General features: G+C 41.3%; 1 protein-coding gene across 3 annotated transcripts in view; it reads left to right on the top strand.

Moving 5' to 3' along the window:
* RHOA (ras homolog family member A) overlaps nucleotides 1-15,938 on the top strand; it is an 80,916-nt gene that overhangs the window by 21,559 nt on the left and 43,419 nt on the right. The gene's annotated exons all lie outside the window — the stretch shown is intronic.

Below are 15,938 nucleotides of genomic sequence, written 5' to 3'. Positions count from 1 at the left end.
GAGTCTCACATCGGCTGCTCCATTATCTTGCTTGGGGTTGATGTCAGGCTGACAGGCCTACAATTACCCAGATCATCCTGTTTATCTTTGTTGTTAATTGGGACAACATTAGCTTTCTTCCAGTCTTCTTGAATGTTCCTGGTGCTTCTTGAAAAACAACACTAACAGTCCAACAACCTTCCCATGCAGCTCTTTTAGAACTCTTGGATGCAAGTTATCCAGACAAGTTAATTTTAAAATGTCTAACTTTAGTGTCTCTGGAGGATGTTAAACAGCAGCTACTAATTTAATCATCACTGCATGAGACTATAAAATCTGTTTTTTCCCCCCCAAATACAAAACAGAAATATTTATTGAACACTTCTGCATTATTATTTATAAATTTACCATTTCCATCTAATAATGGATAAGTACCATTATCAGGATTCTGGTTGTTCATAATATATTTTAAAACCTTTGTCCTTAACTCTGCTGGGCATAGATTTCTCCTTGTGTCCTTTGCTTCCCTTATCAATTTTCTACAATTCCTAGCTTCTGGGTTATATGCATTTGTGGTGTGTGGGTGTTTTTTACTGCTGCCTTTACTTCCCCTCTAAAGCAGGTTGTTTTTTAGCCAGCACAGACTTCTTAATTGTTGATTGTGGCTTTTGGGGCATCTAGTAAGATGTTTTTCAACAATTCTAAATTTTCATTCACATTTTTTCTGATTAAATTCATTCTCCCAGCTGATTTGGCTCATAATTTTTTCAGTTTTGTGAAATTGTCCCTATTAAAGCACCAAGTATATATATTACTGGTCTGGACTTCATTCTGTTGGCACATCATAAATGTGGTCAAATCGTGAACACTTTTCCTAAGCGACCATTAACTTCTGGGATCAGTCCCTCTTCATCTGTTAGGAAATTGTCAACTATAATGTTTAACGTTTAGAAAACTATGATGTTTTACAACTGGCAGCACAAGATCTCCATTATATGTCAAATTGAAGTCCCCTGTGATCATGAAGGTTTTTTCTGTGCATTATAAATACGTGTGTAGATCTCCATGTGTTTCAAGTTCTAGAACTAAGAGCTGTTATCTCCCACCTCATTTTTATTTATAAAATAGAAGATTAAGACAAACTGTTCTGCTTTTTCAATACCTGGTCAGGTTCTAAACTTTGAATAAGTTAGTCCAACTGAAGAAATTATTTTTCATCTCAAAAGATGGTATTGCTGTTAAAAGCCATTCAGCACTTTAGCAAACTCTGGCTCCAGGTTCTAGCTGGTGACTTTCACCATTTTAGCAGTTTGACTTTCTTTATGGCTTTGGCAACAAATATGTACTGTTTTATGGTGCACCTCTAGCCCTGACATTGATTATGATTGGCATGATTGATAGACTATTAGGGGCTCATGTCACAGCAGCATATTCTTTGTCAGTTAGGCTATCCTGATACTTTGTGTTGCAAGAAAATGAGGTGGAATGAGTGTTGGGTCTATCCATTCCTTCACTGCCTGGAATTTTTCAGTAGTTTTGTTGAAGTTGTTTCCAGATTTCAACAGTATCTGCAATAGAGAAGGTTCTTTTGCATTTGGTCACTATGGAAACAGGTTTCAGTAAATGCTGCATATTTTCTACATCTTTATTTCGATGTTGACTGCTTTGGCTATAATAGTTCCATCTGTTTTTGTCATGACTTTCTTCACAAATTGTAGCAGGATTGGTCCGTTCTTAATAAATAGTTCAACACTATCAACAATGTTGACTGCAGACAATGGACTAGATTTTTGTAAAATAAAGGACTGTTTTGCCAGCTGTCATGATACTGTTGCGAGTCTCACAATAACTGGTATTTTCCTTAGAGCCCAAGTGTATAGAGTCCTATGAGTATGTGACAATCTGTTTTCATTATTAAAAAAAAAAAAAAAAAAAAGTTCATACCTTCCTGGCTGCAGCAAAATGAATGGAAAACTGACCCCTATGTATCCTAAAGGTTCCCAACCCAGAAGGCAAATATGCCAAAAGTAAATTTTTTTAGATCTTGTGATCTTTTCCTGCCTCACTCATGAGGGTTTTTTTCTTTTTTCTTTTTCTTTTTTAATTCAAGCAGTGTAGGGGATGATTGATTGTATTACCGTTGCTCTTTTCCTGCCCTTTAGTCCTCTGACCCAAGCTTTTCAGCTGGTCCATCTCAGTTCAGCCCCCTTCCATGGGGGAACAGATCCATGTACAGTTCTTCCCTAGGCCTGTCTAAATTCCCTTCTCTCAGGGCACAGCCACTTCCCCAATGGCTGTTGGGAGGGTGGGGGACAGAGGACCCGGGCCCACCCACTACTCCAGGGCTCAGCCCAGGGATTCTCTGAGTAGCAGCCACATGCCACATCCCTTTAACTTCTTTTCCTTGGGCCACTTCCCCATCTTAATTGAGTCCTGGCAGCCAGGAGCACCTCTTGCTCCCCCGGTCCCTGCTATCAGACTGAACTCACTCTGGCTGTGCAGCTCCTTTTATATGAGCCTGCTGGGCCCTCATTGGCTGATCCCTGCAGCCTCTCTGATTGGCTGCTTGCCCTGCAGTGACTGTAGTGCTTGGAGGACCTCCCCACTGCTCCTTTCCTGGTATGGGTGTGGCAGCACCCTAAGGCCTCCAGCAGGAGGGATTTAAGGAAGATAATGCTGTAGCTTTGTGGATGTGTATATGAGGGGCAGTGAAGATTGCTTGTTTGCAAACTTAACAGGTGGGTGGGCGATGGAGGCTAGCATCTTGGGGAAGATTGTAGATAGGAGATGACACTTCTGTAAGGAATGAGAGATGATAGATAAGGTGGGGGATGGGCTTGGAAAGTGAAGATAAGCAGCTTATGTTTGATGTAATAGGAAGGGGGAAAACCAGTGGAGGGATTCATAGGGAGGGGGTGACATGGTCAAAGCAATGGGCTAGAAAAGTGATCTTTGTAGAAGCATTGTGAATGGATATGAACAGGGCAACATTGCATTTGTCAAGGCCAGAAAAAAGAATGTGTGACCGCTTACAAGGGCACTCCCTAGCATAGATCCTAAGGGGTCAAAGCAGCAGCCAATTAACCCTGACTTACTAGAGAGAGCAAGGGCAATATAATGGGCCACCTGGAAGGCAGCAGTGGGAAACAGCTGGGTGTGAGCTGTCGCTGTGCCCCCAAGTCTATATATGGAAACTGCTGCTTGTTGCTGTTTGTATTTGTTACTACTGGTTTTTGTTCTGCTTGGACTCTTTATAAGTTTTCATAAACATGTCCCAGGGAAGAAGGGATGACAACTGACAACTAACTGAAACCTGCCTGACTGCTTTATTTTATGGGCTGGGAAATCAGGGTGATGTTGTAGTTCTTGAGACATGATATAAAAGCTTAGATGAGAATGTTTGTTGTGTGGATGGATAGAAAAGACTTTATCTTAAAGATGTTATGTGGAAAGAATCTGCAAGGTTTAGATGTAGCTTGAATATGAGGACTTAAAGGTCCAAATCAAAGATGACTCCCCGATTATGGACCTGAGTTACAGACAGGATGTGGTGTTGTCCACAGTGATTGAGAAAGGAGCAGGGGGAGAGCTTGGGATGGGGGCAGGGGGAGAGCTCTGTCATAGGCATGTTAAGCGTGAGCTGACAGACATCTGCGCAGAGAGGCTGAGATTTTAGTTTGGACAGAAGGAATGGATGGGTGGATCTATGAGTCTTCAGCATAAAGCTAATTGAATTTGTTTGCAAATGAGATTACCCCAAGATTGTGGCAGTGAAGAAAAGTAATAGGTAGTTATTGCTGAAGCAGGACTGGGAGAAACAGCAGAGCAAAACAGACAGCTGCAATGTCCCATGGTCCTGTTGAAGCAAAAAAGAGAGCTTCTGCTCACGGTAAATGGCATGGAAAAGAGAAAAGAAACTGTATTAGAATTGAAGTCTGCCTGAAAAAGTTGAAGGAGGAAATCCTAGTATCCACAAACTTTAGTTAAGGGGTCGTTAAATTTGAGCTCTGTGGAAGAGGTGACACAAAACCTATAGACTTCATGAAATTTCATCACTGTTGTCAAAATGAATTTACTATGAAAAAGGCTAGAGAACATTCAGAACTTATACTCCAAAGCCACAAGCTCAAGTTTGTCCAAAACCATCTCTCTCCTCTTTAAAAAAGAGATTAGAGCTGGGTGAAATTTTAGCAACACTTAAAAGGTCAGGAATTCACTATAGGGTGGGGGTTTCCATTTGACTTCTAATTAAGCTTTCAGTATCACTCACATAGACCCTAAAGAAGGGAAGAACTGACAAAAAATCATGACCGATGGTGAAACCCAAGAAAAAGAGGGTAGGAAAAGAGACCCTCTACAGAAAAGTCAGTGACAGATGTGGTATTGTGAAACAGGAGAGCTCAGATACCTGAAGATTAACCAAAAGGGATTTACTGGACATCATCCAAAATGAGGCGTTGAATAATAACTATATTAATGAGAAGAAAATACACAATTCAGTTTTGATTGGTGTAAACGTGTGTGTGTAGTAGCTGTGCTTAATATTTAAAATATAGAGTAAATTAATGTTTAGGGGGTGTTGAGTAGAGTTGTGGAGTGAGCGATCTTGAGAAATTAAAGAATGGATGCAGAGGAATCTCCATGGATTCTGTGTAAATCTTCCTCGCGTAACTCAAAACGTAATATAATAGACTGTTCCGAAAGGTGAGAGTTGAGGTTCCATGGGTGGAGAAGGTATGTCTCCGGCCCTGCAAAAGGTAAGTATTCCCAAATACTTAAGAAGGGAGAATACAGGGGGTTGAGGTTCAGCAAACAGATCTGTCATTTGGAGACTGACATTATTGTGATTTTTTTATTTTTTATTTTTTACTTTGGGGTTTAAGATTGGGAATACAAATGGAAATGATACAGAAAGGAGAATGTGGGTGAGTGGAAGTGAAATGGCTGAGGATGGGAAATTGATTTCTTTTTTTAAAAAAAGGAAAAATTTGGAAGTTTCCGAGAAAAAAAATTATGCTAAATCCAGGCATACAGAATTGTGGGAACAATATACTCAGCAATGGACACTTGTCAAACAGAGGGTAGCATATAGATGACTTCTTCAGAGACAGTTTCCTGCCCCCCCCCCAAAAAAAACCCTACAACAAACATTATATTTGGAGGGGTTTTTTTTGTAGTAATCGTAAGTTTGACAGACTTCTCTGGGTTTGTAAACGTTAGTAAAGACAAAATTTTCTGTGTGTAAGAAAATTCTCAAGCCGTACATTTTGGGTAGTGTAAATGTTTCTCTAAACTAAGTGATAAGCTCATTTTGTAATGGTTAATATTTTTGTCATGGGGCTTGCAAGGAAATGAGTTGTACATTTGTTAAAACATCCTAAATAAACCTTTAATTCGAGAATCCTATTTATAGTTGTGTACAGTATACTGGTAATGCGACAGGGCACATGTAGTTAGGGCTCAGTAGCAGTGAGAGAACCTCTAATCTTAGGGCTCGTCTACACTGAACATTTAAATTGGTGTATCTGCATCTTGCAGGACTTGTCTATGCTTGAAACGCTGCAGTGGGGCTAGTGCACCACTGGATCATTTCAAATGAAAACACTACCTACACTGATGGGGGAGGGGTTTTCCCACCAGCATAGGTACTCTGTCTCGACCTACCACTGCCTACACTGGAGATTAGGTTAGTTTAACTGCATTGCTCGGCAGTATGAATTTTTCACACCCCGAACAATGTAGGTATACTGACCTAATTTCCTAGTGTAGACCAGATTCTGCCATCACTGTAGTTAATTCACCTCCCTGGGAGGCAGTAGCTAGGTCAGTGGAAGAATTCTTCTGTTGACCTAGCACTGTCTATCCCAGGTGTTACGTCAGCATTGCTATGTTTCTCGGGTGTGGATTTTTTACACCCCTGAGAGACATAGCTATATGGATGTAAGTTTTCAGTATAGATCAGCCCTAAGACTAGAGGTTCTCTTACTGCTAAAAAAAAAAAAGTGCTGCAGAGTAGGTTCCCAATATGTTCAAGAGGGAAGATTTCTACCAAGGTGCTTTCTAACCCCCCCCCCAAAAGTTTGGCTCCCCCAGCCCAGACACACTCTTTACCCCCCCAGAGGCCAGCTGCATGGACCCCCAGCCCAGACACCCACACCCCCTACCCTTCAGAGCCTAGCCACATCTCCCTCCAAGCCCAGACACTCACACCCTCTATCCCCCAGAAGCCAGCTGTGGGGCCCCCTGGCCCAGACACACTCACCCACTACCCTTCTAGAACCCAGGGATCCAGAGGGAGAAACAGCCTGATATTGGGCCTTGGCTTACACAGAGTTTCCTGCGTGCTGCCACCACCTTCCTTCAGAGCGTGCTGGGAACTGCAGCTGCTGGGATCCCTCCAGTTCCCTCCCCCCGGCCTTGTCTTTTATTTGCTAGCTGGGCTCTGCGGGGTCCAGCAGCCCCTAGTGGTGACCAACATCTCTGCAGCCCATTTCTGTGGGAGGAAAAGGAAATTCTGCTCTCCCAACATTAATTTCTGCAAAATTCTGCATTGTGCAGTGGTGCAGAATTCACCCAGAGTATATGGTGGTGTCAGTCTTGTACCAACTGCCACTGATGTACATCTGGAACCTTGTGTGTGTGTGGGGGGGAATCTCCTCCCATTTTCTAAAATAATATAGGGCTTTCCTGTTGAAGGTTTTAGCTGTGTAGGTAGGGGGAGGGGCACCCACAAGGGAAAACACAGGAAATGGGGAGAAGGACTATAAACAGCACTTCAGCTCTTACAAGCTTTTTACAAACAGTCCGCCCTACATCCCAGTGGAAGTAGGTATTCTCCATGTTGCTAATAGGGAAACTGATGAATGCACATGAAGTGACCTTGTCCAGTGCCACAGATCAGGTCAGTGGCAGAGCTTGGATTATAAATTGGGACTCCTGATTTCCATTCCCATGCTTGTACTGCTAGAACTCTTTCATTCTTGGTAGAGGCACAGGGTGCTGCTAAAGGCAGTTGATTTAACACCTAGAAGTATGTGCCTTTTGACAGTATGTGTTGAGGTGACTGAAGGTACAACACAAGCAGGCTCTGGAAGGCTGCTTCCTACCTCCTCTCAATATTCAGGCAGTAGGAAAGTTGTCACGGGGTGGGCTATTAGGAGAGGAAATAACCAAGGCCCATGACCTTTGTGGCAGAGATTTGTGACTGTGGTAATTGTATCAGACTGAAATTATCCAGGCTTTCTTGTCTCCAAAGGAGTATATTTCAAAGCTTGAGCGGTAATCAGATGTCCTGAGTATAAAGAGTGGAAAGAAACATACTCCTTCCATTATAAAAACTATATAGATTCTGGTGACCTTTAAGCAGCTTTTGTGCCAGTGGCTAGAGGTGGAAAGTTAATTTGGCTTGGAGTTAGCTTTCATGGAGAAGTGCCTTTGAGTTCTGCATCAAACAAAATGGTTTGGATGTGGCAATGGAGCCTTTGAAAACAATCTAATTTTGCACATGTGTAATACAAATGATCAGGGTGGATTTGATTTAAATCACTAGTCAGGAAGACTTGATTTAATCATAATTTCTACATAAAAGTGCAATCTTGTTGGTTGTTATAACCTTAATACATATTCTTCACAACTCAGATAGATTTAGGTTTCATTTTTAGAAGATACTTTAAAAATGTATATAGTGTGTGATTTATTTTGAAAATGTTTCAGATTAGTTTTACTGCTATATCAGAAAATGAATGATTGGTTATTTCATTTAGCAAAGGTAATTGAAGCAGATATTTATGAAGTCATTGGGAGGTGAACTATCTCCAATTCAGCAGATTAATCATTAATATTTGGAGGGTTTTCTTGCCATGCTGTATTAGGAGGAGAACATCACGAGACAGACATTAAAATTGTTTTATTTAACTAAAACAACAATGTTATGTATTCTGGATTTTTTTTCTTCAACAGCAAACATATCATATTTTAACAAAACAAGCATATGAATTTTTGAATTTAGTTAAACATTCAAATTTTTTAAAATCAGGTTTGTTTATGTTAAAATTGTTTTAAACTAAAATAGTTAAATTAAATATTTAAAAAAAAAACATAAAAATTAAATCGACTATGTCAGCCAGGTCAACACGAGAAACTTAAAATATTGGCTTCTGCAGGTAACTCAGTCATCTTCACCTTCATTTTCCTCTTTGTTCATAATCTGGAAAAGAAAAGCAAGCTTTTTTGCTTTTTCAGTTCCCAAAAGATTTCTCAATTTGGAATGAATTAGTCCAAAGGAAGAAAATATTCTTTCTACGCCGGCAGAAGAAGCTACTGCTGTTAAAAGTGAGATTATCACTTCAACAGTCTCTGAATCCAAGTGCTTAAGTGACTTCCACCAGTTCACTGGTGTGACTTTCTTTAAAACATCATCAGTAAACATATATCTTAAATGGTTCACCCTTAGCTCTGAAGTTTATTATAGTTGGCATTATGGAGGGATGATTACTGGATGTCCATGTCATAGCCAACTCCTCTTCTTCAGCAGTTAAGGTTTGACCCTGGTACCGAGTATTGAGAATACACCTCTACCCCGATATAACACGACCCGATATAACACGAATTCAGATAGAACGCGGTAAAGCAGCGCTCCGGGCGGGGGGGGAGCTGCGCGCTCCGGCGGATCAAAGCAAGTTCAATATAACGCGGTTTCACCTATAACATGGTAAGATTTTTTGGCTCCTGAGGACAGCGTTATATCGAGGTAGAGGTGTATTTGCAAGAAAATGAGCTGGAGATAGTGCTTGTCCCATTCATTTTTTTAATGCTTGTAATTTAACTTTGTCACTGCATATACCACAGGATCATTGTGGACATTGCTCCACCCATCAAGACTCAGGTTAACAATTTTACCCTCTAGCCCTTTTGCACACTGCTCAATTTCTCTTTCATGCACTTTATCCAGCAATTTCCCTGCGACATCTGCTCTGTTGGATGAACTGTATCCTGGTCTTAATGACTTAACCATGTTAATGAAGTGTGGGTTCTCAATCATACGGAAAGGAGAGTTTTTTGCATAAACAAATCGGGCAATTTTTTCATCAGTTACCTCTTTTTGTAATCTGCTGGTTCTTATCACAAACTTATCTATGGTTGTTTCTGGATGATGGAGTTCTTTTTTTTTTTTTTTTTTTAATTACCACCATACTGCTCATTTAGTATTGCTCATTGCATTCACTAACACTCAGTACTACTTTCAAGGTGAAATTGTAAAAGGAAGATCTGCCTATTTCAGATATTTATTTTTTATCACAACTGCATCTAAAATGATAGTACCATAGAGTATCAACTATATATTTTTGCTCAAACATGAGAATTCAAGAACAGTCCAGAAGGAAGACAGGCAGTCCTTAAAAAAGAAGTATGAAATTAAAAAAGTTTACCAACCTGAAGATCCTGCATGTTCAGACATGTTCCTTTCATCATCATCATCATTAACACAGCTTCCTCCTGAGAAGGAACACTTCTCCATGATGTTGTTTCATTTGGGCAACCAGGCCTTGCATTTCTTTGTTGCACTGTTTGTATTTTGCATGCCTGTCTTACCCACAGGTAGAGGAACTTCATTAAAATATTCCCAAACTGGGTCTCTTTTATGGCCTGCTGCCATTATAGGTTTTTCCTTCTAGTGAGAGAATGCTATGGTAGATCTCAAATCAATGAAGGCTAAACTCAGACCCCAAGACTTCTGGAATATGCTGCTCAAACAGTTTCACTTTTTGTTTCTACTTCCTGTCCCTCCCTTCTCACATTTATCTCCAGACTTCTCCTTGTCCAGATCTGTTCCGCCCCCAACAATCTTCTATTCATTGAACTTTCTGAAATGTTGCACTTTTAGAGAGAGGTAAGGGATTGACTGTGTGTACACAAATTTGCAGAGGGATAATAAGGTTGAGGTCTGTTATTTCTCACCTTTATATATTATTTACTTATTTATTTAAAAAAAAAAACAGCTTATTATCTCTGGAGACACAAATCCACAGTTTGAGAACTGCAAAATTAAGCATCTTTGATGGTATCTTCTAGACTGAGCACCGAGTCCTATTGGGTAGATAGAAAGCTTAACCTAAATAATATATACAGAAGCCCCTGAAACCCCATAAGGTTGGGTCCCTAATCCATGAACTATTGGAACTCCATTTGCAAAACTTTTCTTAAATATTACATGAGTATATTCTCATACTATAGAATTAGAATTTATAATCCCTATTCCATGATGAGATATCTTCGAGCTATAATGTATCTTAATTAAAACTACCTTTAGATAGATTTTTTTTTCCTCAAAAAAATCCGATTTAAATATAATTGATTTTTATCCACCCTGCAAAATAGACTAATTAAAAAACTCTATTTTATGTATACACAGATGTAGGATAGGTTGTGCTGTTGTAGTGAAAAACTTAACAAATGATGTGCTGTGAATGAAGCAGAGTTCTGCAGGAGCCCTTGATTCTCTCTACCAACGTGTTTTTAGGGACACAGTGGGAAACCTCTTCCAGAAGATGGGCATGATAGATCATTACAGTGGTATCTAGCAAATGTTTCCATACTGTGGATATTCTTTCTTTTCTTTCAGAACAAACCTCTAGGAAATTCTATTAAAAAAAAAAAAATGTAACAAGGACAGTAAAGTTGCCCACTGAATCAGTCTTTTCTGACTTTGGAGTATTAACAGCCTTAAATCTGTTAATTTGCATATGTTACGATAGTCTGCTGGTACATGATTAATATTTCTCTGTTTAATACTGTTTTCTACAACTTCAGTCGTATGTAGCATCTTGAAAAGTACTCCAGTTTTTCTATTTATACTAACTTCATTTGCACACTTCTGTGTGAATCTTTGATTTTGACTTTATTTATAAACTTTTATCATCTGAGTCAGATAGGAAATAAAGGCCTATGATGGGCAAGTCATTCATCTGACCTCTCTGATAAACAGTTTTATTCGCCTCCACAGAGCTCCGTATTATTATTTTTTCAGCTGGCTGTTCTTTAAAAAACTTTTTTTTCCCTAATCATGATCTCTTGAACTCCATACAGCTCCGGTCTGGAGGGTTCTTAAGGTGATTTAAACCACAATTGAACCTTTCAGGCTACTCAGTTATACAATAACAATGAATACTTTGCACACTCTGTAGTAGCTTCCACCTGAGTATCTTGACGTTCTTTTACAGAGATATATTAGTCTCTCAATTCCCTGTGCTCTAGGTAAATATCTCCATTTTTTTGGAGGAATATAAATCTACAGCATTAGTAGTTGGCTTTAATCTTGTGGCTTTATGGTAGGTTCTGTCATTTCCCTTTCTAATCCATTCTTCTTAGTGCTAGTCATTCCTTCCTGGAAAAGCACAACTCTTGTTACCAGAATTGGAGCCTCCCCAAGGTAGGCTTGCACTGAAAGCAGGCTCCTGACTCTCTTCTATCTGTCAGTCATGGTAGTGAGGTCACCTGTTGTCCTCTTCGTTTGTCATGTCTCTTTCCAGTTCAGTTTTGATGTAAGCAGATGACAGTGGTACCTATTTTTGGCTGAGCTGAGAGGTTGTCTAAACAGACTGAAAGCGAAATAACTAAATCTGTTTTAATTCATCTCTTTAGTTACTTTAAGTCTGTGCGAATACTTACTCCAGAATACTAAGGATGTAAATTAAAACAGATATACCGTATATCCTTGATCATAAGCCGGTTCATTTATAAGCCGATACCCCCAAGATGGATAAGTAAAAATGGAAAATCCCTATAATTCAGGGATCAGCAGACTTTGGCTCCAGGGCCATCAGGATAAGCTGCTGGTGGGCCGCAATGGTTTGTTTACCTCGAGCGTCCACAGGCACGGAGGTAAACCTAAGGGCTGGTCCACACTAACCCCCCAGTTCGAACTAAGATACGCAACTTCAGCTACGTGAATAACGTAGCTGAAGTCGAAGTACCTTAGTTCGAACTACAAGGTACTTACCGCGGGTCCACACACGGCAGGCAGGCTCCCCCGTCGACTCCGCATACTCCTCTCGCGGAGCAGGAGTACCGGCGTCGAAGGTGAGCACTTCCGGGATCAATTTATCGCGTCTAGACAAGACGCGATAAATCGATCCCAGAAGATCGATTGCTTACCGCCGAACCCGGAGGTAAGTATAGACGTACCCTAAGTAAACAAAGTGTCCCGGCGCACTAGCTGCTTACCCTGACGGGCCGGGACAGCAACTGGTGGGGAAATTTTTTTGGAGGGAGAGCTGGGAGTCAGGGGAGTAACCCCTGTGACCACCCCCCACACAACCCCACCCCTAGCATGGGACCCCCCCACGCTCTCCCCATCCCTTCCTGCCTTATTTGGGGAGGGCCGGGGGAGGATGTCTTTGGCCTGGCTGGAGCTGCTCTGGCAGACTGGGCAGCGCGGCCACAGCCTGCTCCGGCGGGCCAGACCGGGTGGCGCAGCCGCAGCATGTTCCGGGCGGCTGGGCCGGGCGGCATGGCAGCAGTGTGCCCCAGCTGGGCCGGGCGGCATGGCCACAGCGTGCTCTGGGGGGCGGGGCCAAGCGGCATGGCTGCAGCCTGCCAGCCCCGGAGCTGCAGCTGCTTCGGAGCCTGTGGGGAGAGCAGCGTGGCCAGAAGCGGAGAGACTCTGGCTCCGCCTCTTCCCTTCTCGCTCTGCTGGCTGTGCTGCCTCTCCTTGCTCCCTCTGTTGGCGGGAGGGGCTGTGTCCCACTTCTCCCTCTCTATACCCGTTCATAAGCTGACCCTCTTCTCTGGCGCTTCCCTTTTTTACTAAAAAAATTCGGCTTATGAACAAGTATATACGGTAGATATTTTTGCTTCAGTTTGTGTATAGACAAGCTCTGAATTTGGCCGAGAGTTCATAATAGAGAAAACAGTTTAAAGAACTATCCTTAAACCTTTGGCTTTTAGTGAACTGTGTAAGTACTGAAGGACAGCCAGTATTTGAGACCCCACTTTAAGCTTTACTATTTCCAAAATGCTTTTCCTTTAAAGTTGGAAGTCCTATGGTTTTAGATCAAGACTAACTACTGTACAGCAACAAGAATCTACATTCTCACTCTTCATCCAGACTTCACTTGGAGAGTTTCCACAGGCAATGACATTCCTGCTTATAACCAAGCACACTGTCCAAGAAAAAACATTTGCATTTCCTTTGAGAGAAACTTGGCATAGTTTTAATCACAACTCTGACTGAATACATTCTTTTTATTGAATCACTGCTGACAGAGTATTTTGCTGTAATTCTAGATTAGAGAGCATATTTTGATAGGAAGGAGTGTAACTTCTAAAGCTGTTATAAAAATGGAAAATCACTTTCCTGAAATTTTAAATTTGTTTCACAGGGGTCAAAATAAAGCAGTCGTTCTTTTTCTTTACATTTTTCATGAAACATCAATGTCTTGTTCTCCCCTTTTTTGCCAGTGAGTGCAGTGTCCAGGGTTTTTTCATGGCTTTTATCCTCTAACTTCTCCATCTTTAGAAAAGTTAGTGGCTCAAGGAAAATTGAAACACTATAACTTTTTGTCACTCTAAAGTTGGACATTTTAAAAAGTTAGAGTGGAAGAGGTGAAGCGGGGGGGAAACAGTGTTTATCCTTGTCAAGGCTGATTCCCCACTCTGGCATTTTGAGTGCAAAAGGTAGGGGCCCGCAAGGACTCTAAAAATTAATATTTCCACTACAGGTTTGTATTAAACTCCCAAGGTTACAGCTTTCTCTGACCTTGGGATTGGTAAATGCTGCCACCACCCAAGTGAAAAATCCCTCTGAGAACCCAGGAAGGCACATTCGGGGAACTTCCTGTGGGGAACCCTCAAGTCCTTTCACCCCTGCTCCAGGGAAGAGCTGAGAAAGAAAAACAAAGGAAATCGGCTGTTGCCACCAGCTAATTAAATAATATGTGCAGAAACCTCTTAGGACACAAAAATTCAGTTCTGTTCTTTAAAAAAAGGTAAAGTTTATTAAAAAACAAAAGGAAGAAAATACATTTTGGGAACTTAGGCTATTGCTAGATTTAAAGAGAGCAACTACAATGATTAAGCATCAAGAATAGTCTCTTGAGGTCCAGCTTAAAGATTATAAGCAAAACAAAAGCATCTGGAGTTAGCACAGAGGAGTCCACAAGCCATAAAGAAATAAAAGGAGATAAACCTGATCGCGTCTTCCTAGACATTTCCTTATCTACTTCCATATCTGTGGTTTCGAATGAGTATTTCTAGGTATGATACTGATGATTTTTCATACTTGGCCCCAAGCTTCTTACATCATGGTTCCAGCCCTGTCTGCCTCTCCCTGAGAACAACAGACAGATAAAAGGAGAGTTTTGTTTCAATTTTAAAAAGTTCTAGCCTTCCCATTGGCTCTTTTGGCTAGGTGTCCACTCACTTCCTTTTACCTATGCATAGTAGTGACTTTTAATCCTTTACAGGTAAAGCAAGTAGAGAACAGCTACTAAGAGGGATTTAATAGCTAACTGGCTGGCTGGGTCCATAAAAGGGAGCTCTTCCTCCCCCTCCCCCCCACCCCTTTTATTTATCACAATTCTATTGCAGTCAACAATAAAAATTTGGGGGCAGGGGGAAAACCGCATCTTACTTTTTGAAAAACAGAAGTATTGATTTTGGCTAACATAAATTTTCCATTGAAAAATTACATCAAGATTTGGCTGTGGAAAATTTCATTTTTGATCAAACTTCATTTTTCAGCTGGAAAATTTTGTGGGTGAAAAACTTCAACCAGATTTAGTAGCTTCCTTTTCTGTCCAGATTCTACAGATTTTAATTTTTATAAAAGTTCCTTATAGTGAACAGTGCTGTTAACATGACTCTAAACCCATGCACAGGATTTTATCGGCCAAAGGCACCAATTCTGTTGGTACTGAAAAGATGTAGGTTTTATCGCATCCCATAAGGCTCTAAAGCTCTCTCTCCACTTTTTTTAAAAGTCCAATTGATAGGTGTCACAACTGTTACATTGGAAATCTAGTGCAGTGCTATGTGGATATTTATAGCTTCGTTGAGTACTGGTCCCTATGTATATTTCACTGTGGGTGGGTACACACATACTTCATGCTCCTGAGACTGGAGAAATCTTGCAAGCCGTGTCTGTTGGTCCACACCTGCGACCCTGTTCTCCTCATGCTCTGCACGGTGGGTATAAGGGCCAGGGTGGACCAACTGCTTTTTCAGTTCCTTCCCTACTGCCACATGGCCTTAGTCGGAACCTCCAGTATCTAGAGCTTCTTCTTCCTCTCCAGCCATCTTGTCTTCAAACCTGTAAATGTTTCAGATTTAGTTTCAGCTTTAGTTTTATTAGTATAGGTAGTGGTTAGTTAGATTCCCCAGTCTGGGAGCACCTCTGGATTCTAGTATAGGAATTAGATTATGCCCAGGACACTGGGCTTAAAAAGTGTCTCCTGACCCCACTCCTTCTCAGTCACTGATGACCACCAGCACTGCCTGTACTGCCTTGGAAAAGAGCACACCTCTGCCAGGTGCAGTATCTGTCACTCCTTCCCTAGTTGGACTCAACAGATGCAGAAATTCTGGCTTAAAAAGCACCTCATGGAAAAGATTGAGGGCCCAGTCAGACCCGGGCCACCCCCCAACCTTCCCCTAGTACACTGGACAAAGTATCAAGGAATGTGCCATCTATCACAAGGCCTGACTTGGGAGCAAGGGAGATCATGCCTACGGATCCTCTGTCAAGATTTCATCAGTAGAGCAGGGATCGGTCTCATAAGCACAAGAGCAGATCCCTCTCTAAGTCAACTCCGAAGAGGACAGATCCCTCCCAAACTCTGATCATGTTGGGCAAGTCTTTGCACCCATCTTCCAAAGACTAAGGATGCTCTAACTTCCAGGACTGTGATAAAAAGGTTCATGGGACAAGGCTCTGCTGGTACCAGACTCCTTACCAACAATAA

The sequence above is a fragment of the Emys orbicularis genome, chromosome 7 (assembly GCF_028017835.1).
Source record: "Emys orbicularis isolate rEmyOrb1 chromosome 7, rEmyOrb1.hap1, whole genome shotgun sequence".
Taxonomy (NCBI): Eukaryota; Metazoa; Chordata; order Testudines; family Emydidae; genus Emys; species Emys orbicularis.
The sequence above is the reverse complement of the archived record's forward strand: the minus strand, read 5'-3'. Positions and strand labels throughout refer to the sequence as shown.